The following is a 23,195-nucleotide window of genomic DNA, read 5'->3' on the forward strand; positions in this document are numbered from 1 at the left end:
TCAGGCTTTTTAAATTTAAATGATAATAAGTCAGTTCAGCCCCAGTGGGCTCGGAAGGCCAGATATTTGTAGAACACAGCTTCCAAAGGATACAACCTCTGAACTGAGGTACAACTGGGGGTCACATGATAGAAATGAAGAACAACCAAACAAATAAACAACAACAAAACAAAACCCAAGGACATCATCATTGGCTTTCATTATAAGTAAATGTAGTTGAAGTTTAATGTTAAACGTCCTTAAGGGCCACTTCACACATAGTGCGAAGACTGGACGAAGTGTACACTTAGTGTGCATGACGCAGGAAGCGTGTGTGTGTAATGTCGTCCCTGCCTCCAACACCTTGTACACCTGTTGCTACAACTATTTGCACACACAAGTGCCTAAAAGACAACGTGTGCACTGTGCGAACCCATCGCACCCTCTCGCAGCAGGCGTTGGCCAAATTCCAGGTGACAATCACTGTCGTACTGCTGTGAAATTTGTCTAAGTTCCCCACGAATGTGACTTTGCAAACACACACATTGACATGTGGGTGTGTGCACTTCACTCACAGGAGGCGTGGCTTCTGACAGAAGCAGCTGTGGTGATCTGTCATTCTGGACATTCCAGCTGGATAACACCTACTGTGTTTGGACATTCGTGGACTAACAACTGTCCACTGTGAGGCTCGTGTGTCTGATTGCTGTATTTACGTGGACATAAATAAAAACATATTTCACCGTGGTGGCGACAAGCTGCAGCAAGCAAGCACGCGCACAGAGAGGACACTGACAGCCCCCCCAGGTTGAAACAGATGTCAGATCAGAACACACAGCTCACCCACGTGAGCTCTGTTCCACATAATGCGGTGTCTGTGCTGTGGTGCACTGCCACAAGACACGGGTGTCCTTCGTGATATGAGGCAGTTTCCCACAGCTTTCAAAGAATAGCTTTGTAGCTCAGTGGTAAAATCTCTGACTGGAAATCAGAGCTTTGAAAGGTGTGAGTTTGCATCCCAGTTGGTATATTTTTTTTTCTTCTTTAAAAGAAAAAATGATTCCACATAAGCGATGTGATGTGGTTCCACAGGTACCAGCTGGTTTTTATTTCTTCCACATAAGCACCTCACACTGTTTCTGCTCGACGGAACCGGCGGTTCATACACGCCCGTCGGCGCGATGTTTTGTGCGCTAATTTCAAACTGTTCCAACTGTTTTGCGTTGTTTCGCCGTTTTCATCCAAACGCCATCCAAATGTCACACTGTGTGTGAAGGGGCTATAAAGTCTTGCACTTTTACAACTATTCACATTGAAATCCTTCTACTATTGGTAAAATTTAAGCCTGAGTAGACTCATTTTAGATTGCGGTAACATACGTAATTGAATGCATTGCCTGAGTGTTTAAAGGCTTTAATACCTGTGTTTCAGACATCTGGAGACCTGTATTTACCTGATGAAACATTGGATGACACAACTCCTTTAAGCTCCATTTTGGCAATGATCTAAAGACTTCAAACAGGATTTCAGTGGTTCTCTTATGAGTTATGAGTTGTGATCTACTGTACATCTGCAGATATCAAATCAGAGCTCAAATGGGAAACATGATCCAGGAAGTCTGGATTCAGGACAAATGAGCAGCCTGTCTGAAACATAATCTTTGATGAAGTGCACAGCCAATACTACCAGACAATTTTACACTGTACATGTAACATGGATATGATGAATTGATTATCCAGTTAGTCTTTGGGCAATCCATTAAATATGTCTGCCTTTTCTCAAAAAAAAAAAAAAAAAAAAAAAAAAAAACTACTTCATTTTTCCTTGTTTCAGCTGCTGAATTATGAGACTTTGCACAGTTTTACTGGTTGGGATCAAATTTAAATTAATATATTTGCATTATTGCAATATTGTTCATACAAAACTGGTAATGTAAAGATGACTCATTGAGGTTGGGGAAACTGTGATGATGATTCCTATGTTTTACATAATAATAATAATAATAATAATATTAATCATAATCATAATAATAAACTTGGTTTATCAGCATTTATCATGAACAAAGCTATGACCATTGGCAGAAAGATGCCACACATGCTGCATTTTAAAATGAGTGCTGTATTCACACTGAGATCACCTAACAGCATCTTGAAAATGGATCTCGTCTCAGAGGGGTAAGGCATGTATATGAATTTTTATTCCTGCTCTGGTGATGATAGTAACAGAGAGTAAAGAACGACACATTTTCACTTTACTAAAATAACACTAAAGATCAAAAGTTGATGCAGAAGTATTGTCACGGTATTTGTGTGATACATGACACACAATATGCTTGCTTCCCTGATAAAAAAATCCTGTGAATTGAGAATATTACATGACTGAGATTATACTGTTTGAAGGCTTGAGAAAGATGTTTTGTAAATTAACCAGCAAAATGACAAAGTGTCATTATCTTGGTCCTAAAGCCACGATGACACTGACAGAGGTCTTCCTTTGTATTATTAGGTAAAAATCCCGTTTGTGATGCAAGCACCAAACTCTATGATTTGAGAAACTGAATCTAAAGATATTTTTTTCAGGTTTCTGTTTCATGAATTACACACACCAATTTTGAGTACACTGTAAGAAATTTCATTTGAATTTACAGTACACCACTGGCAGCTAGAGTTGCCAGAAGGGTACCTGTTTTACAGTATTCTCCAGTGTATTGCACTGTTATTGTACAGTGTTACTCTACTGTTGTTCTACAGTGTTACCGTGCTGTTGTTCTACAGCATTACTGTACTTTTGTTCTTCATTGTTACTGTGCTGTTATTCTACAGTATTACTGTACTGTAATTGTACAGTGTTACTGTGCTGTTGTTCTACAGCATTACTGTACTTTTGTTCTTCATTGTTACTGTGCTGTTATTCTACAGTATTACTGTACTGTAATTGTACAGTGTTACTACACTGTTGTTCCACAATATTGGTGTGCTGTTGTTCTACAGTATTATTGTACTATTGTTCTACAGTGCTGCTGTGCTGTTGTTCTTCAGTGTTGCTGTGCTGTTTTTCTACAGTATTACTGTACTGTTATTCTACAGTGTTACTGTGTTGTTGAGCTACAGTGTTACTGTAGTGTTGTTCTACAGTGTTACTGTACTGTTGTTCAATAGTGTTGCTGCTCCCTTGTTCAACAGTGTAACTGTACTGTTATCCTACAGTGTTACTGTACTGTTATTCTACAGTATTGGTGTGCTGTTCTTCTACAGTGTTATTGTACTATTGTTCTACAGTGCTGCTGTGCTGTTGTTCTTCAGTGTTACTGTACTGTTATCATACAGTGTTACTGTACTGTTATTGTACAGTGTAACTGTACTGTTGTCCTTCAGTGTTACTGTACTCTTATCCTACAGTCCTACTGTACTGTTTTTTCTACAATGTTACTGTACTGTTATCCTACAGTGTTACACAGTAAAATCACTAATGTTAATTTAACATTAACAGTGAATACATGGTCCCACTCTGACTAAGGTAGGACCATATGTACACGGGCAGTGTTAATTCAACTCTGTCAGTGTTAGTTTTACACTGGTGATTTTACTGTGTACTGTGCTGTTGTTCTATAGTGTTACTATGCTGCTGTTCTACAGCATTACTGCACTGTTGTTCTACAGTATTGGTGTGCTGTTGTTCTTCCGTGTTACTGTGCTGTTATTCTACAGTATTACTATACTGTTATTGGACTGTGTAACTGTACTGTTATCCTACAGTGTTGCTGCACTGTTGTTCTACAGTATTGGTGTGCTGTTCTTCTACAGTGTTATTGTACTATTGTTCTACAGTGCTGCTGTGCTGTTGTTCTTCAGTATTACTGTACTGTTATCCTACAGTGTTACTGTACTGTTATTGTACAGTGTAATTGTACTGTTGTCCTACAGTGTTACTGTACTGTTATCCTACAGTCCTACTGTACTGTTGTTCTACAATGTTACTGTACTGTTATCCTACAGTGTTACACAGTAAAATCACTAATGTTAACACTAACAATGAACATATGGTCCCACTCTGACTAAGGTAGGACCATATGTACACGGGCAGTGTTAATTCAACTCTGTCAGTGTTAGTTTTACACTGGTGATTTTACTGTGTACTGTGCTGTTGTTCTATAGTGTTACTATGCTGCTGTTCTACAGCATTACTGCACTGTTGTTCTACAGTATTGGTGTGCTGTTGTTCTTCAGTGTTACTGTGCCGTTGTTCTTCCGTGTTACTGTGCTGTTATTCTACAGTATTACTATACTGTTATTGGACTGTTACTGTACTGTTATTTGGCAGTATTACTGTACTGTTGTTTGACAGTGTAACTGTACTGTTATCCTACAGTGCTACTGTACTGTTGTTCTACACTATTACTGTACTGTTTTTGTACAGTGTTTCTGTACCTAAAGTTATTCTACAGTATTACTGTACTGTTGATCTGCATGGTAACTATACTGTTATTCTACAGTCTTACTGTTGTTCTACAGTATTGGTGTGCTATTGTTCTATAGAGTTATTGTATTATTGTTCTACAGTGCTGCTGTGCTGTTGTTTTTCAGTGTTACTGTGCTGTTATTCTACAGTGTTACTGTTGTTCAACAGTGCCACTGTGCTGTTATCCTACAGTGTTGCTGTACTGTTATTCTACAGTGTTACTGTTGTTCTACAGTGTTGCTGTACTACTATTCTTCAGTGTTACTGTACTGTTGTTCTACAGTGTAACTGTATTGTTATTCTACAGTGTTACTGTTGTTCTACAGTGTTGCTGTACTGTTATTCTACAGTGTTACTGTACTGTTGTTCTACAGTGTAACTGTACTGTTATTCTACAGCATTACTGTTGTTCTAGTGTTGCTGTACTGTTGTTCTACAGTGTAACTGTACTGTTATTCTACAGCATTACTGTTGTTCTAGTGTTGCTGTACTGTTATTCTACAGTGTTACTGTACTGTTGTTCAACAGTGTCGCTGTGCTGTAATTCTAAAGTGTTACTGTACTCTTGTTCTACAGAGTTAGTGTTCTGTTATTACATCCGCCAAGGAGGTTATGTTTTCGGTCGCGTCCCTTTGTTTGTTGGTTGGTTTGTTAGCAGGATTACTCAAAAAATCTTCAACGGATTTCAATGAATTTTTTTTACCAGGGGTGTATCTTGGCCTAACTTAGAAGTCATTAAATTTTGGTAATGATCTGGAACACGATCCGGATCCAGTCATTTTTTTTTAAAAGAATTCTTTATCATTGTTTTCTCTGGGCCCCTCCCCAATCGGACCGGGAGTGACATGTTTAGCCGCATGTTCTCCTTGAATTGCTGGCTGTCTGAGTGGTGTCCAAAAAATGAGGTGGGCTTCATAGATAATTGGCAAAGCTTCTGGGGAAAACCTGGTCTTGTTAGGAGAGACGGCATCCATCCCACTTTGGATGGAGCAGCTCTCATTTCTAGAAATCTGGCCAATTTTCTTAAATCCTCCAAACCGTGACTATCCAGGGTTGGGACCAGGAAGCAGAGTTGTAGTCTTACACACCTCTCTGCAGCTTCTCTCCCCCTGCCATCCCCTCATTACTCCATCCCCGTAGAGACGGTGCCTGCTCCCAGACTACCAATAACCAGCAAAAATCTATTTAAGCATAAAAATTCAAAAAGAAAAAATAATATAGCACCTTCAACTGCACCACAGACTAAAACAGTTAAATGTGGTCTATTAAACATTAGGTCTCTCTCTTCTAAGTCCCTGTTGGTAAATTATATAATAATTGATCAACATATTGATTTATTCTGCCTAACAGAAACCTGGTTACAGCAGGATGAATATGTTAGTTTAAATGAGTCAACACCCCCGAGTCACACTAACTGTCAGAATGCTCGTAGCACGGGCCGGGGCAGAGGATTAGCAGCAATCTTCCATTCCAGCTTATTAATTAATCAAAAACCCAGACAGAGCTTTAATTCATTTGAAAGCTTGTCTCTTAGTCTTGTCCATCCAAATTGGAAGTCCCAAAAAACAGTTTTATTTGTTATTATCTATCGTCCACCTGGTTGTTACTGTGAGTTTCTCTGTGAATTTTCAGACCTTTTGTCTGACTTAGTGCTTAGCTCAGATAAGATAATTATAGTGGGCGATTTAACATCCACACAGATGCTGAGAATGACAGCCTCAACACTGCATTTAATCTATTATTAGACTCTATTGGCTTTGCTCAAAAAGTAAATGAGTCCACCCACCACTTTAATCATATCTTAGATCTTGTTCTGACTTATGGTATGGAAATAGAAGACTTAACAGTATTCCCTGAAAACTCCCTTCTGTCTGATCATTTCTATAACATTTACATTTACTCTGATGGACTACCCAGCAGTAGGGAATAAGTTTCATTACACTAGAAGTCTTTCAGAAAGCGCTGTAACTAGGTTTAAGGATATGATTCCTTCTTTATGTTCTCTAATGCCATATACCAACACAGTGCAGAGTAGCTACCTAAACTCTGTAAGGGAGATAGAGTATCTCGTCAATAGTTTTACATCCTCATTGAAGACAACTTTGGATGCTGTAGCTCCTCTGAAAAAGAGAGCTTTAAATCAGAAGTGTCTGACTCCGTGGTATAAACTCACAAACTCGTAGCTTAAAGCAGATAACCCGTAAGTTGGAGAGGAAATGGCGTCTCACTAATTTAGAAGATCTTCACTTAGCCTGGAAAAAGAGTCTGTTGCTCTATAAAAAAGCCCTCCGTAAAGCTAGGACATCTTTCTACTCATCACTAATTGAAGAAAATAAGAACAACCCCAGTTTCTTTTCAGCACTGTAGCCAGGCTGACAAAGAGTCAGAGCTCTATTGAGCTGAGTATTCCATTAACTTTAACTAGTAATGACTTCATGACTTTCTTTGCTAACAAAATTTTAACTATTAGAGAAAAAATTACTCATAACCATCCCAAAGACGTATCGTTATCTTTGGCTGCTTTCAGTGATGCCGGTATTTGGTTAGACTCTTTTCTCTCCGATTGGTCTGTCTGAGTTATTTTCATTAGTTACTTCATCCAAACCATCAACATGTTTATTAGACCCCATTCCTACCAGGCTGCTCAAGGAAGCCCTACCATTATTTAATGCTTCGATCTTAAATATGATCAATCTATCTTTGTTAGTTGGCTATGTACCACAGGCTTTTAAGGTGGCAGTAATTAAACCATTACTTAAAAAAGCCATCACTTGACCCAGCTATCTTAGCTAATTATAGGCCAATCTCCAACCTTCCTTTTCTCTCAAAAATTCTTGAAAGGGTAGTTGTAAAACAGCTAACTGATCATCTGCAGAGGAATGGTCTATTTGAAGAGTTTCAGTCAGGTTTTAGAATTCATCATAGTACAGAAACAGCATTAGTGAAGGTTACAAATGATCTTCTTATGGCCTCGGACAGTGGAACTCATCTCTGTGCTTGTTCTGTTAGACCTCAGTGCTGCTTTTGATACTGCTGACCATAAAATTTTATTACAGAGATTAGAGCATGCCATAGGTATTAAAGGCACTGCGCTGCGGTGGTTTGAATCATATTTGTCTAATAGATTACAATTTGTTCATGTAAATGGGGAATCTTCTTCACAGACTAAAGTTAATTATGGAGTTCCACAAGGTTCTGTGCTAGGACCAATTTTATTCACTTTATACATGCTTCCCTTAGGCAGTATTATTAGACGGTATTGCTTAAATTTTCATTGTTACGCAGATGATACCCAGCTTTATCTAGCCATGAAGCCAGAGGACACACAACCAATTAGCTAAACTGCAGGATTGTCTTACAGACATAAAGACATGGATGACCTCTAATTTCCTGCTTTTAACTCAGATAAAACTGAAGTTATTGTACTTGGCCCCACAAATCTTAGAAACATGGTGTCTAACCAGATCCTTACTCTGGATGGCATTACCCTGACCTCTAGTAATACTGTGAGAAATCTTGGAGTCATTTTTGATCAGGATATGTCATTCAAAGCGCGTATTAAACAATATGTAGGACTGCTTTTTGCATTTACGCATATCTCTAAAATCAGAAAGGTCTTGTCTCAGAGTGATGCTGAAAAACTAATTCTGCATTTATTTCCTCTAGGCTGGACTATTGTAATTCATTATTATCAGGTTGTCCTAAAAGTTCCCTAAAAAGCCTTCAGTTAATTCAAAATGCTGCAGCTAGAAGTACTGACGGGGACTAGAAGGAGAGAGCATATCTCACCCATATTGGCCTCTCTTCATTGGCTTCCTGTTAATTCTAGAATAGAATTTAAAATTCTTCTTCTTACTTATAAGGTTCTGAATAATCAGGTCCCATCTTATCTTAGGGACCTTGTAGTACCATATCACCCCAATAGAGCGCTTCGCTCTCAGACTGCAGGCTTACTTGTAGTTCCTAGGGTTTGTAAGAGTAGAATGGGAGGCAGAGCCTTCAGCTTTCAGGCTCCTCTCCTGTGGAACCAGCTCCCAATTCAGATCAGGGAGACAGACACCCTCTCTACTTTTAAGATTAGGCTTAAAACTTTCCTTTTTGCTAAGCTTATAGTTAGGGCTGGATCAGGTGACCCTGAACCATCCCTTAGTTATGCTGCTATAGACGTAGACTGCTGGGGGGGTTCCCATGATGCACTGTTTCTTTCTCTTTTTGCTCTGTATGCACCACTCTGCATTTAATCATTAGTGATCGATCTCTGCTCCCCTCCACAGCATGTCTTTTTCCTGGTTCTCTCCCTCAGCCCCAACCAGTCCCAGCAGAAGACTGCCCTCCCTGAGCCTGGTTCTGCTGGAGGTTTCTTCCTGTTAAAAGGGAGTTTTTCCTTCCCAAGTGCTTGCTCACAGGGGGTCGTTTTGACCGTTGGGGTTTTACATAATTATTGTATGGCCTTGCCTTACAATATAAAGCGCCTTGGGGCAACTGTTTGTTGTGATTTGGCGCTATATAAAAAAATTGATTGATTGATTGATTGCAGGATAGGGCCAATTTCAACATTTTTGCATCTAACTTCATGAGGATGGGTCACAAAGGCTGAACAAAAATTAAGTTATGACACAACAATAATTTAGCATTTGTTTCTCCTCATTGAATTGTTACAATGTTTAATTGTTACATTATTAGAAAAATAAAAAAAAACTTGTGTAGTTCATGCAGTTTCCTCTTTATAAATACATTTGCTGAGATCTAAGGGTTTAAAACCCTCTGGGCCCAACGCCGTCATATATGACGGCTAAGACCAAGCTTTACTAAATTATAAATAACTTTTTAATGATATGAGAGAGAAACATACTTTTTTTTGCTGAAAAGCTAACTCCGCGAACTTTCGAGCCACCTTCTACCATCTTTGTACTCCTCATAGAAGCTGTGTGGTGACATGAGCAATGTGAGTGTCCAATCGGAATTGGTTCACCGTCACATGGTTTTCCAAAATCCAATCGTAGGGCAGATTCACCTCACGTGACACACCAAAGATTGTTTTTAGGAGTGATGTGTTACTAGTTGGCCCGTTTGAATAGCCCCCTGGCTGCTCCAATGCGTCCTGCGCCATTACGCACAGCGAAAGTGAAAGTGAGCTGATGGAGAGCCTCTCATACAATCTCACATGCTCAAACAGTGTGTGAGTATCAGGATTGTTCAACTTGTTTTCCTGTGCATGTTACTGGATAAGCCTGTGGCAAGCTCTCTTGCTCCGGCGTAAAGCACTGTTTTACTATATCAATGGAGTGAGGGGAGGGGCCGCTCCTCAAACTGAATGAGCCTCGAAGGTGTGAATGTTGCTGTCAGAGCAGGAATGAGAACAAACACACAGTCCACTTCATAGAAGTTTGTGATGTGACCTTTGTGTAATAGCAGACAGAAATTGCTTTGAGATGAAGACAAACAAAACGCATAGACCATTTGGTATATATTGTTCAAAATGTGCATTTGTGTTTATTGTTTGAACCTTTTTGTTGTACAGTCTTTCACACAAGAGCCCAAATTACCTCTATAAAGTGTCAAAACCATTGTTTATTATAGTTTGCTGTGTATTTTGAATAAATGTGTGTGGAAATTTTTTTTCCCGCTTTACTTTTTCCTTTCTTATTTCTGATTGTAAACCTTTATTACACTTATAAAACACAACTATAGCATATATATTTTGAAAGTACAGGTTGTTATGAAAAAAAAGAGACATAAACTTGACTGTGGGATGCAGGGAGAGCTGTTAACAGCAATAATAAAACATTTATGCCAGGCGAGTTAACTGTCCAAAAAATTGCGTGAAACAATGTGGAGTAAGTCTCTTTGCCAAAGGGTATTCCATGTGACGTCAGTGACCCTATGGCCTTGGCGGAGGTTTGCGCTCTCTGAGTGCTTCTAGTTCTACAGTATATTATTTACACTGTTTGTATTTATCTGTACCTAAAGTAAGTAAGTCCCTTCGACTGCTCCCTTGTTTGCATTTGGGGTCACCACAGCAAATCCAAGGTGGATCTGCATGTTGAATTGGCACAGGTTTTACACGGTTTTATGCCCTTCCTGACGCAACTCCACATTACATGGAGAAATGTGGCAGGGGTGGGATTTGAACCCGGAACCTTCTGAACTGAAACCAAGCACATTAACCACTTGACCACCACCCCTGCTATTTATCTGTACCTAAAGTAATTGTTTCATTTTAAGTTTTAATTGGTATCACATGACTTTAAAGCTATTTAATAATACTGAATGTCACTTTCTTGCCATACCCAATATCCTGACCAAACGTAGGTAAACTGCAGTTTACATTCACTGTTTTGCACTTGTGAATCTTGCACCATCTCGCGGTCCATGACTCACGCGAGAGGTCAGTCTCAGCAGAGTTCCACTTCAGGGCACAATGTAAATGAACCTCATGAAGTATGGACAACAAGACAACATCAGGGCATGGCAGAAGTCCATCACAGGTGCTACACCTCCTCTAGATAACCCTCTCAATTTGGAAGAATGTATCATCGTCATAATAGTCTGTGAACTTGCTGGATCAACGCATCCACATTCTCGCTAGCCATTGTTTACATGTGTTGTGAGACACCAGAAGTCTGCTGGCGCCAAGGTGCATTCTGGGAAGCGCAGGGGGATTATGGGAAAGGTTAAAGTACTGAATAGATTTGTTCAGGATATTGGCTCGTGTAAATGTACTGAATTAAGGAGCAATGTGGTGGCCAAGTGGTTAGTGTGCTTGGTTTCGGTGCACAAGGTGGGGTTTAAGCCCCACCTCTGTCACATTTCTCCATATAATGTGGGGTTGTGTCAGGAAGGGCGTCCATTGTAAATTCTACACCAGATGCTTGCCTTGTGAAATTTACTAAGTAAATTTTACTGATATAACTCATCATTTGGTGTGCTATTACTAAATCCAATACATTTCAGCTGTTGCTTTTATTGTGTGCTTTTTTTTTTTTTGGTTTAAGTTTAATGAATGTATTCTATTATTTTAATCAAAACTGCAGAACTTAAAATCTATTCAATTATATTAAGTGTCACTTTGTTGCCACAATTTTTTTTAGTAACCACTGGTCAAATATTTACAGTACACAAGAGTTTCAGTTTGGGGTCCTCAGGTTCATTTGGTTTTTCTAATGCAGCTCCAGCTGTACAAGGAGAATGAGACAGTGCACTGTGCAGTCCGCAGTGCACTGGCAACTATACTGGCAGCTCTACCAGTAGGCTAATGTAAATTAAAATGGATGTTTGTTACAGTGTAGTAATTTTCCTTTTGAATGACAAATTGAACAATCAAACAACTATACACTGGCATTAACACACTGTAAAAAAAAGAAGAAGAAAAAAGAATTGTTTTATTGAGTTGTGACAATCAGTCCCACAAATCTTGGTTATTTAAACTGGAAACATAATATGCAGTTAATTGTATATAAAGTTTTGTGAAACTGGTTGACATAAATGGATTCAGTAAATACAACATTTAATTTTTTTTTTGTTTGTTTAGAATGCTGTAGTGCAGTTGAACAGTTTGATTATTCAATTTGTCAGTCAACAGGAAACTACTACTCAGAAGTGCTTTGGTACTATATTCATTTATGAAGCAGAAAAGTGCAAAACTGTCTGCTTTTCAAATTAGAGAATTTGCTATCTATGTCACCATTTGGATTTTTGACAAATCAAACAAAACAAATAAGACATCTGTGAATGACATATTAGACTTAGAATATAGTGACACTTTCTCATTTTGCTGGTTAACTGACAAAACTTTTCCAAGCATTCACAATTTGCTTTCCCATTTGAACAAATGGTTGACATATCGAGACAAAGTAAGCGTAGCATTTAATTTTTTTAGACTGTATCTAACAGTTGTCAATTTATGTGCCAATTACTTTAATTAGTTTACTGGGCCCTGCAACAGACTGGCATCCTGTCCAGGGTGTGCCCCGCCTCTCATCCAACGGGATAGGCTCCTGCCCTTAATCGGAATAAGTGGTATTTAAAAAAAATGAATTAATAAATGGTTAAGAAATTAATAGAAGACCCCCCGCCCCCCAAAAAAGCCTTTAAACGATGCTTTGGTCCTCACAAGAGTTCAAAACCCATTTACATTTACATTAAGAAAATGAGCAAATACTCACTCAAAAAATGAATTATTGGATGAACTCAAGTCAGATTTTGCACAAGATTTCCAGCCAAACACACACACACACACACACACACACACACACACACACACACACACACACACACACACACACACACACACACACACACACACACACACACACACACACACACACACAAATGAAACATGACTTAAATATGCACATCAGTGGCACATGATCAGAATGTGTCAGTTCTCATATACATCAGAAATGATGTTTGTGGACACATTTACCCCCCCCACACACAATGCCTACAGCCCCAACTCGAAGTATATCAGTACAATATAATTTAACTGGACTGAGTTCTCTTAAGTGCATTTAAGAAAATGCCACTCAAACTTTGGTTTTCAGAGGTAACGAACGATTAATCGATGATCACAGTAGTTGATTACTTCCCCGGTAATGGGATCGAGTTTTGACTCAGCTGTGTTTTGACTGAGAGTGATGTGGCTGTCAAATCCAAACCAACATAACAGACGTGACGACCCACACAAGGATCAGAACAAATGCTCCTCATTCAGGAGTCTGTTTGCGCCGCTGAGACACAGCTGGTGTCTGCAACCTCTTGGAACAACTCTGATCTCCTCATTGCTCCGCTCCTCGCTCACTTTATTTCGAGGAATCAGCCGCAGCAGCTGCAGGTATGTGATTGCAGGAGCTGCAGGAGGAGGCATTTGGTGCAGGCCAGTGCGCATCGGAAGAGCGTTTTCCTTTAGCGCATCTCCGCGCTCCTCCAGGTCTGATGCATCAACGAAGCGTCACCGACAACGCACCAAAGTTGCAGACGAACACCTAAATACCGCAGCGTTGAACGTGTTTCCTACCTCAGCGCTGAGAGCTGGCGTCCATCGCTGCCAAATTCATCCACTGCAGTTGAGGGAAAAACAACCAGTTTTCCGCTATTCTGGGTTTTATTCACGCCCCCCTTCCCCTCCTCCTCACCTCCTCCTCCTCCTTCTCTGATCCTCTCCTCGCGTAAACAGCCGCGTTCCCCCTGCGCGTATTTACGCGTCTATTTGGCTTGTCTTCTCTGCTCCTACACCTCCTCTTTCCCCATTCTCCTCTGCGATCTGCGGACTCTACGAATTTATAGGCCAAATCTTACCTACGGTAAACAGGAGAGAAAGAGGAGGAGGAGAGGACGAGGAGGAGGAGGAGAGGGGCGTGGAGCTGATGGAGACGCGATGGAAAGACAGAGCTGGCGCGCTCCTATCAGAAAGGACATGAGTGCGAGCGTTTCGGTCCGGTCAAACAGGCGCAGGTGAAGGCTTTGATGGAGGAGGGAGGAGATCAGCCGGTATGTGAGGCGATCCAAATGATGTCATCCCCAAAACGCGCAGCATTGGACTGGACAGCGTGTGTAAATCCCTTCAAACTCTATTAACGCCCTGCGTATCTGTAATCTGCGCGCAGCCCGTCTGCCACCGACAGGACACCAATTTCAATTTAATTTCATTTCATTTATATAGCGCCAAATCACAACAGAGTTGCCTCAAGGCGCTTCACACAGGTAAGGTCTAACCTTACCAACCCCCAGAGTAACAGTGGTAAGGAAAAAACTCCCTCTGAGGAAGAAACCTCAAGCAGACCAGACTCAAAGGGGTGACCCTCTGCTTGGGCCATGCTACAGACATAAATTACAGAACAATTCACAAAACCAATATACAGGAAATGCTGCTGGTGCACAGGACAGGAGGGTCTCAAGCACAAATACAACTCTCATCTCTGGATGGAGCTGCACCTTAAACAGAGAGAAAAAACAGAATCAGGCATCAGAAAGACAAAAAATGCAGTATAATTTGCCAGCATTAAACAACAAGAAAACAGAAGAAATACTAAGGTGATCGCCGGCCACTAGCCCTAAGCTTCACTAAAAGACCCAGAATTTAGATAAAGTTGAGGCCGCGGCACGCTCCGTTTCCTAATAAAATTAATTAAAAGAGTAAAAATCATAAAACAAAACTATACCAGTATGCTAGCCATACGAAAGGAAAAATAAGTGCGTCTTAAGTCTGGACTTGAAAATCTCCACAGAATCTGACTGTTTAATTGACGCAGGGAGATCATTCCACAGAACAGGGGCACGATAAGAGAAAGCTCTGTGACCCACAGATTTCTTATTCACCCTAGGGACACAAAGTAGTCCTGCACCCTGCGAACGCAAAGCCCGGGCCGGTACGTAAGGTTTAATTAGGTCAACTAGGTAGGGAGGTGCCAGTCCGTGAACAGATTTATAGACTAGTAGCAGAACCTTCAAATCTGATCTCACTGGGACAGGAAGCCAGTGAAGGGATGCCAAAATGGGTGTAATGTGGTCGACCTTTCTGCTTCGTATCAAAAGTCTGGCAGCAGCATTTTGAACCAATTGGAGAGCCCTAATGCTAGACTGTGGTAAGCCAGAAAATAGAACGTTGCAGTAGTCCAATCTAGAAGAGATAAATGCATGGATCAGGGTCTCAGCATCAGCCATAGACAGGATGGGACGAGTCTTTACTATATTTCGCAGGTGGAAGAAAGCAGTCCTTATAATATTTCTAATGTGGAGGTCAAAGGACAATGTCGGATCAAAAATTACTCTAAGGTTCCTCACTTTGTCAGTGTGATGTATGACACACCAGCCTAGGCTAAGCGTTAACTGGTCAAATTGATGCCGATGTCTCACTGGACCAAGAACCATCATTTCAGTGTTATTAGAATTTAAAAGTAGGAAGTTTCTAGACATCCAACTTCTCACTGATGCAAGGCAATCTTCTAAGGATTTTATATGAATGAGATTACCAGCAGTTATCGGCAAGTATAACTGAGTATCATCAGCATAGCAGTGAAAGGTAATCCCAAAACGCCGCAATATGTGCCCAAGGGGTGCTATATAAAGGGAGAAAAGCCTAAGATGGACCCCTGTGGAACCCCAAATTTAATGTCACTAAAACATAACACAAGAAATTACATTTTTCTTTAAGTTATTATCTCTTGTATTTTATATTGCATTTCTAAAGGAAATATATCCCAACTCTGTGGTTCATCTGTAACGTAATTCTCTCAGGCCCAAATCTATGTGTCTATTATCTGTTGATTAGTTAGTTTGGCAAAAACTCAAGCACTACACATAGTTAGAAGAAGTAAATCCTATATCAACCCCGAGGACCACTGGTGCTCAGGGTCAGCTCATTGGTGCTGCATTGGTGCTGGTGCTTATCTCCAGACTCTGCAGCATTAAGGGGATGCGAGTCTACAACTTGCCCTGGATGGGACATCAGTTAAACGCAGGTTACTTCCCTATAGTTGAGACCACTACCCATTTACAGCTGGGTGGACTGGGACAATGTAGGTAAGTGTCTTGTCCAAGGACACAGATAGGTAGCGTGAGCAGGATATGTACAGTTACATCCACCCAGCCCAGTCTCATGTTTTTTCGTGCCTCCCCCACGAAAAGCACCCGATTTTCATGAAACTGTGTTGTTTTTTTTTTGCTATTTATAATCTTCCCCTTCCTCTCCCGACCATACCCATAGCATAAGTGTCTACCCTCCCCTAATCCTAACCAAAACTCCCCAGACCCCCATCACCCCACATTTCATGCCCCATCACGAAATGAAATTGTCCTTCCGTCACGAAAAGTACCCCATTTTCGTGTCTCCGTCACAAACCTATAGATTATTGTACTTTTCATAATGCCACCACGTACTGCCGTGAGACTGGGTTGGTTAGCTCACAGATATATACTGGACAAAGCCTGTGTGATGTCACCCATAGGATAGACCTGACAGCCAATATGAAGCCCGTCTGGGTCATGTTCGGGGGTTTGCCAGCAGTTGTATGAACTCCTTAATATATATATATATATATATATATATATATATATATATATATATATATATATATATATATATATATATATATATATATATATATAAAGCTGTGGAGCATGCATGCCCTCTGTGTGTGATGAAAGACACCTGAACACGCCCCTCTCTTAGTGTTCCAACCAGCACCAGGGTTCGGGTGTTTATTAAATCATATTTTTGGGGACTGCACGGTGGTTCTCCTAATGGTTTACTTTGGTGGTGACATTAAAAGTTATGAGCCGCTTATTTTATTAGAAATGGTGCATTTAGTGGGTGTAATAAATTAAGCTACCAAGGGCTACTAAAAGTGCTAATGCAACAATAAATCCAATGAGAATTTCATTCAGCGCGAATGTTGCAACAGAGACGTCTTAGATGATCCACTACGACATTTTGCCACACAACAAGCTGTATTATTCCAGTGTTTGTAATAAAATACTCCAAACAAACAAATGCAGCCTCCGCTATCAGCCACAGTGAGCGGACTTTGAGCCACAGTAAGACAGGATGCGGAGACATTCAGCTGAGCCGCTGTTGCTCAAAGTGACCACGCTCCTAAATTTGCAAAACTTTATGGCTTAAAATGTCCTAAATTAAGAAGTTCGAAAAAAAAATTCACTCCCTGTGCAGTTGCCACGAAGGAGGAAACCACCTATAGAAATCAAAACTGTTTTTGTACCAGGGTGTTTGTGTTATAAAGTTGGACATTTTAACATGGAGTCCTATGGGAAAGTGCTTTGTTTTGGAACCAGTTTGAAGTGGACAGTCAAGGAACTGCACTTCCACACTGGCTTCATCTGACGCCATCAGGGTTTGCTGCTTGAGTAAGATTGTCATTTTTCAGGCAACATGTAAAATTACCTGATGATGTGCAGTAAAGTTTTTTCTAAGAAAAATTGTAACTCTACGTACATTTTTTAACCACATTATAAATCCTGTTATTCACAATGCAGGCATCAGCTCATGCACACATTAGCCCGTTAGCATTGCATTATGTAATGATAGCACGTTTTCATGCTAATGATAGCATCACCTACGCGAGTGAGTTTTCAAAACAAGAAAATGATTAAATCCATTGTGAATCACTGCTTTAAGGAGCTCCTCTTGCTAAGTATGGTGCGATATGCCAGCGCCTTGACATTGCACCAAACACTAAGATAGCAGACCATATGTTGTGTGGGCCGCTGAAGAGGAGGTACTGCTGGCCCACCACCACCAGTCGGCGCCCTGCTTGGAGTGCGGGCTTCAAGCATGAGAGGGCGCCGGAGCCATTGGAAGTGACAGCTGTCACTTGTCAACCACACCAGCAGTCTCTCATCAACCACCACATAAGAAGCGGATTACAACTCCACTTCCTCGCCGAGAAATCATCTACCACTAGAGGTAATTCTTCTCTGCTGTTGTTATTCAGTGTTTTTCAAATTGTGATCTGTGTGCAGCCGTATACCTGTAAAGCCTGCCTTGGAGATTGGATTGGCGGATAGTGAGAAGATGACGGTCTCTCGTCTCTCACTCCATCCAGAAGAGGGACAAACAGGAGCTGCACGAGTGGATACGTATCTGGAGGTGGAGGTTTCCCTCCCTGAGAATCGTGGTAAAGGTTGCTGGGTGTGAGGCCTCGCACTCACCGTCATCTGTTTCTGTCCTGCCAGCAGTACCAGGGCCTGACAACGGAGGACAGAGACCACTGGGGACTCAGGACTTGGCGGCTCCGGTGTTCTTCAGGGCCGTTGGTGGTGGAAGCGGTGTGGGCCCCGGCTCTTCGATCATCAGAGGTCTCCTATCTTCGAGCCTGCCCACAGTCCTCTTGTGTACAATTGGCATCCAGTATTTTTCTGTCTGTATTCCGTTGTGTGCCTTCACAACATTAAATTGTTACTCCTTTTCTTATCCATTGTCCGTTCATTTGCGCCCCCTGTTGGTGGGTCCGTGTTACGACACCTTCCCAACACCATAACTTCACTAAAATAAGAAAAACAGTGCTGCAACAAAATGACATTACCAATTATGAACAGTAACTGATGAAAAATACAGTAAATTATTTTGAAGGACCTTGGAACATGTTTCTCAGTATTTTCTCAATAATTGCTCTCAGGGAAGAAAATTGATTCAACAGATTATGGCGTAATTTATTGGCTTTCATCATAATAAAATATATACATAAACTCATATTTCATAAATGCTATAATTAAAAAACACCTACAAAAATAGTTTGCTATTGTTATTTGGAGTTTTTGGGGGAATTAGGGAAGATTAGAGTGGAATTATCCATGGGGATTCTGGAAGGTTCATGGGTCAAACCCCACCCCTGCCACATCTCTCAATGTAATATTGAGTTGCGTCAGGAAGGGCATCCGGCGTAAAACTTGTGCCAATTCAAAATGCAGATCCAACTCAGATTTGCTGTGGCGATCCGAGTGCAAACAAGGGAGCAGCCAAAAAGACTTACTATTGTGCTAAGTTCTTAATGGGGCAGCGCAGTCTCGATTGAACCCCTGCGTGATATCGCGGGATTTGACCACTTCCGGGGACAGCCTGCCATTGTTGTGAAAGTGTAGGAACACGGACCCACAACAGGGCGCAATGAACGGACAATGAGGAAGTCAAATAACAACAACTTTACTGTTGTGAAGAAGCAACAACCACACGGCTAATTACAATTATAGGCAAGTAGTCAATTCACAAAAAATGTGTCACGGGGCAGGCTCGAAGATAAGAGACGTCCGTCCAAAGCAGAACCGGAACCACAACGATTTCCTCCGCCACCGAACCCCGGAATACTGGAGCCGCCAAGTCCCGAACACCCAGGTGGCCACTTGCCTCCCTTGTCGGATCTGGTATTGCTGGCGAGGAACAAAAACAGTTATATGTGGGTGCGTGTACCAACACGTATGGTGGAAAACCACCTCCACCTCTCGTCGGAAAAAGAAACAGAATATCCGCTGTCCAACACACACAAGCAACAGATATTCCTGTCAGAAACACAGTCAGCTGAGAATGTTACCTCCTTGGTAGAGCGTATCTCGCAAAGAAGTGGAGATGACGTCTTGCAGATATACCGCTGCGGATCAGATAGTGTAACAGCTGTCGTAGGTGACAGCTGTCACCCCCGGCTGCTTCTGTGAGGTGGCAGCGCCCTGCTGTGCCTGGAGCCCGCACTCCAGGCAGGGTGCCCTCTGGTGGTGGTGGGCCAGCAGTACCTCCTCATTCAGCGGCCCACACAACAGGACCCCCCCCTCAACGGGCGCCTCCTGGCGCCTGACCAGCTTGTCCGGGTGGCGGCGGTAGAAATCGGCCAGGAGGGCCGGGTCCAGGATGAAGCTCCTCTTCCCACAGGAGCGTTCTTCGGGGCCGTACCCCTCCCAGTCCAACCAAATACTGAAGCCCCGCCTATCCTTCGGACATCCAAGAGCCGGCGCACAGTCCAAGCCGGCTCGCCATCGATGCCGGGCAGGAGGTGGTGCCGGACCCGGAGTACAGAGGGGTGAGGTGTGATGTGGCTTAATCCGGGACACATGGAAAACGGGATGGATCCGCATGTGAGGCTGGAAGCTGAAGCCTCACCGCGGCTGGACTGATGACCTTGAGGATTTAAAATGGACCGATGTACTGATCCTGCAGTTTAGGGGAGACCACTTGGAGGGGAATGTCCTTTGTTGACAACCACACTTCCTGACCCTGGCCGATACGTAGGGGCCGGGGTCCGCCGACGGTCGGCATGGGCTTTCGTCCTCATCCGGGCCCTCAGCAAAGCAGAACGGGCGCACGCCACACCCACAGCACTTCCGCAGGTGGGCCTGGACCAAGGGCACACCGACCTCTCCCTCAACCACCGAAACAAAGGAGGCTGGTACCCCAGACACACCTCAAAAGGGGAGAGGCCGGTGGCTGACGACACCCTGGCTGTATGGGCATACCTCGATCCAGGCCAAATGGGTATACTCCAGGCGCCGGGTGCGCGGCCGTCACGCAACACAGGGCCTGTTCACCTCCTGATTGGCCCTTCTGCTTGCCCGTGGTCTGGGGATGATACCCGGATGAGAGACTTACCGTGGCCCCCAGTTCCCGGCAGAAGCTCCTCCAGACTTGCGAGGAGAACTGGGGACCGCGATCGGAGACGATGTCTGTTGGAATCCCATGCAGCCGGACGACATGGTGGACCAGGAGGTCCGCTGTCTCCTGGGCAGTCGGGAGCTTCGGGAGGGCCACGAAGTGGGCCGCCTTGGAGAATCGGTCCACTATCGTGAGGATGGTGGTGTTGCCCTGGTGACGGTGGGGAGGCCCGTGACAAAATCCAGGCCGATGTGGGACCAGGGGCGATGAGGCACGGGTAGCGGCTGGAGCAGTCCCGAAGCCCTGCGATGATCAGCCTTGCCCCTGGCGCAGGTGGTGCAGGCCTGGATATAATCCCGGACGTCGGCCTCTAGGGACGCCCACCAGAAGCGCTGCCGGACAACTGCCACGGTTTCTTCGCACACCCTGGATGACAGGAGAGCTTGGAGCCGTGACAGAAGTCCAGGACTGCAGCCCTAGCCTCTGGTGGGACGTAGAGTCTGTTCTTCGGCCCAGTTCCGGGGTCCGGGCTTCGTGCCAGGGCCTCCCGGACGGTTCTCTCTACGTCCCAGGTGAGGGTGGCCACGATAGTGGACTCCGGGATGATGGGGTCCGGTGGATCCGACAACTCCGCTTTGACTTCATCTTCATGTACCCAGGACAAGGCATCCGATCTCTGGTTTTTGGTCCCGGGACGGTAGGTGATCCGGAAGTCAAAACGGCCGAAGAACAGTGACCAGCGGGCTTGCCTGGGGTTCAGCCGCTTGGCGGTCCTGATATACTCCAGGTTCCGGTGGTCAGTGAAAACCGTGAATGGTACGGACGTTCCCTCCAACAGATGTCTCCACTCTTCAAGAGCCTCTTTCACCGCAAGGAGTTCTCGATTGCCGACGTCATAGTTCCGTTCGGCCGGGGTCAACCTGCGGGAAAAATAGGCACACGGGTGAAGGACCTTATTGGTCTTCCCGCTCTGGGAAAGCACAGCTCCTATCCCTGAGTCCGAGGCGTCCACTTCAACCACTAACTGGCGACTAGGATCGGGCTGCACCAGAACGGGTGCAGACAAGAAGCGCCGTTTCAACTCCTTGAACGCGGCATCGCAACGATCCGACCAGGTGAAGGGGACTTTTGGTGAGGACAGGGCTGTCAGGGGGCTAACTACCTGACTGTAGCCCTTAATGAACCTCCTGTAGAAATTAGCAAAGCCGAGGAACTGTTGCAGCTTCCTACGGCTGGTGGGTTGGGGCCAGTCTCTCACCGCCGCGACCTTGGCCGGATCAGGAGCGACGGAGGTTAGGGGAGATGATAAATCCCAGGAAGGACAAAGAAGTGCGGTGGAACTCGCACTTTCTCGCCCTTCACAACAGCCGGTTCTCCAAAACAACCGCTGCAGGACCTGACTTACATGCCGGACATGAGTCTCAGGATCCGGAGAAAAGATGAGTATATCGTCCAGATATACGAAGACGAATCGTGCAGGAATCCAGCAAGACATCATTAACCAATGCTTGGAACATCGCGGGGGCGTTTGTAAGACCGAACGGCAAATGACCAGGTACTCAAAATGACCTAAGGGGGTGTTTAAATGCCGTCTTCCCTCGTCTCCCTTCCGGATCCGAACCAGGTGATACGCATTTCTAAGATCTAGCTTAGTGAACATTTGGGCTCCATGCAGGGGCGTGAATACTGAATCCAACAAGGGCAATGGGTATCGGTTACGAACCGTGATTTCATTCAGCCCCCTGTAATCAATGCATGGACGTAGTCCGCCATCCTTTTTCCCCACAAAAAAGAAACCTGCACCCATCGGGGAGGTGGAATTCCGGATCAACCCGGCAACTAGAGAGTCCCGGATGTAGGTCTCCATTGATTCGCGCTCAGGTCGTGAGAGGTTGTACAGCCTGCTGGACGGGAACTCAACGCCTGGAACCAAATCAATGGCACAATCGTACGGGCAGTGCGGGGGAAGGGTGAGCGCCAGATCCTTGCTGAACACGTCCACAAGGTCATGGTACTCCACCGGCACTGTCCCGAAATTGGGCGGGACTCTGACCTCCTCCTTAGCCTGGGAACCGGGAGGAACTGAGGAACCTAAACATACCCGATGGCAGGTCTCGCTCCACTGAACCACTACCCCGGACGGCCAATCGATCCGGGGATTGTGTTTTAACATCCAGGGGAACCCTAGAATCACGCGGGAGGTGGCAGGAGTCACAAAAAACTCGATCTCCTCCCGGTGGTTCCCTGACACCACCAGAGTTACTGGAGGTGTCTTATGTGTGATTAAAGGGAGTAGGGAGCCATCTAGTGCCCGTACTTGCACAGGTGAAGTAAGTGCCACCAGAGGGAGCCCTGCCTCCCTGGCCCATTTGCTGTCTAGCAAATTCCCTTCAGAGCCCGTGTCCACCAGTGCTGGGGCCTGAAGGGTTAAATCCTCATAAAGGATTGTAACCGGGAGTCGTGTGGCAATATGGGTGTGTCCCACGGTGAATGTCTTGGCCCACCCCTAGCCCAGTTTCTAGGGGCGGGCGTTGGTGTTTTAACCGCTCGGGGCAGTCCCTCACCTGATGCTCTATCGAGCCACAAACAAAGCACGCTCCGCGGACCAGCCTCCTCTGTCTATCCGGTGGTCTAAATGTGGCCCTGCTCGTGTCCATAGCTTCATCAG

At 43.8% G+C, this 23,195-nt stretch overlaps 1 protein-coding gene across 1 annotated transcript in view; it reads right to left on the reverse strand.

Moving 5' to 3' along the window:
• Positions 1 to 14,040, reverse strand: part of LOC117506630 (mitogen-activated protein kinase kinase kinase 12-like) — a 95,008-nt gene extending 80,968 nt beyond the window's left edge. Inside the window, exon 1 of the mRNA XM_034166157.1 lies at positions 13,454 to 14,040. The gene's annotated coding sequence lies outside the window, so the exon portion shown is untranslated. The remainder of the gene's footprint in view (positions 1 to 13,453) is intronic.
• Positions 14,041 to 23,195: the final 9,155 nt, after the last annotated feature.

The sequence above is a fragment of the Thalassophryne amazonica genome, chromosome 3 (genome assembly GCF_902500255.1).
Source record: "Thalassophryne amazonica chromosome 3, fThaAma1.1, whole genome shotgun sequence".
NCBI classification, from domain to species: Eukaryota; Metazoa; Chordata; class Actinopteri; order Batrachoidiformes; family Batrachoididae; genus Thalassophryne; species Thalassophryne amazonica.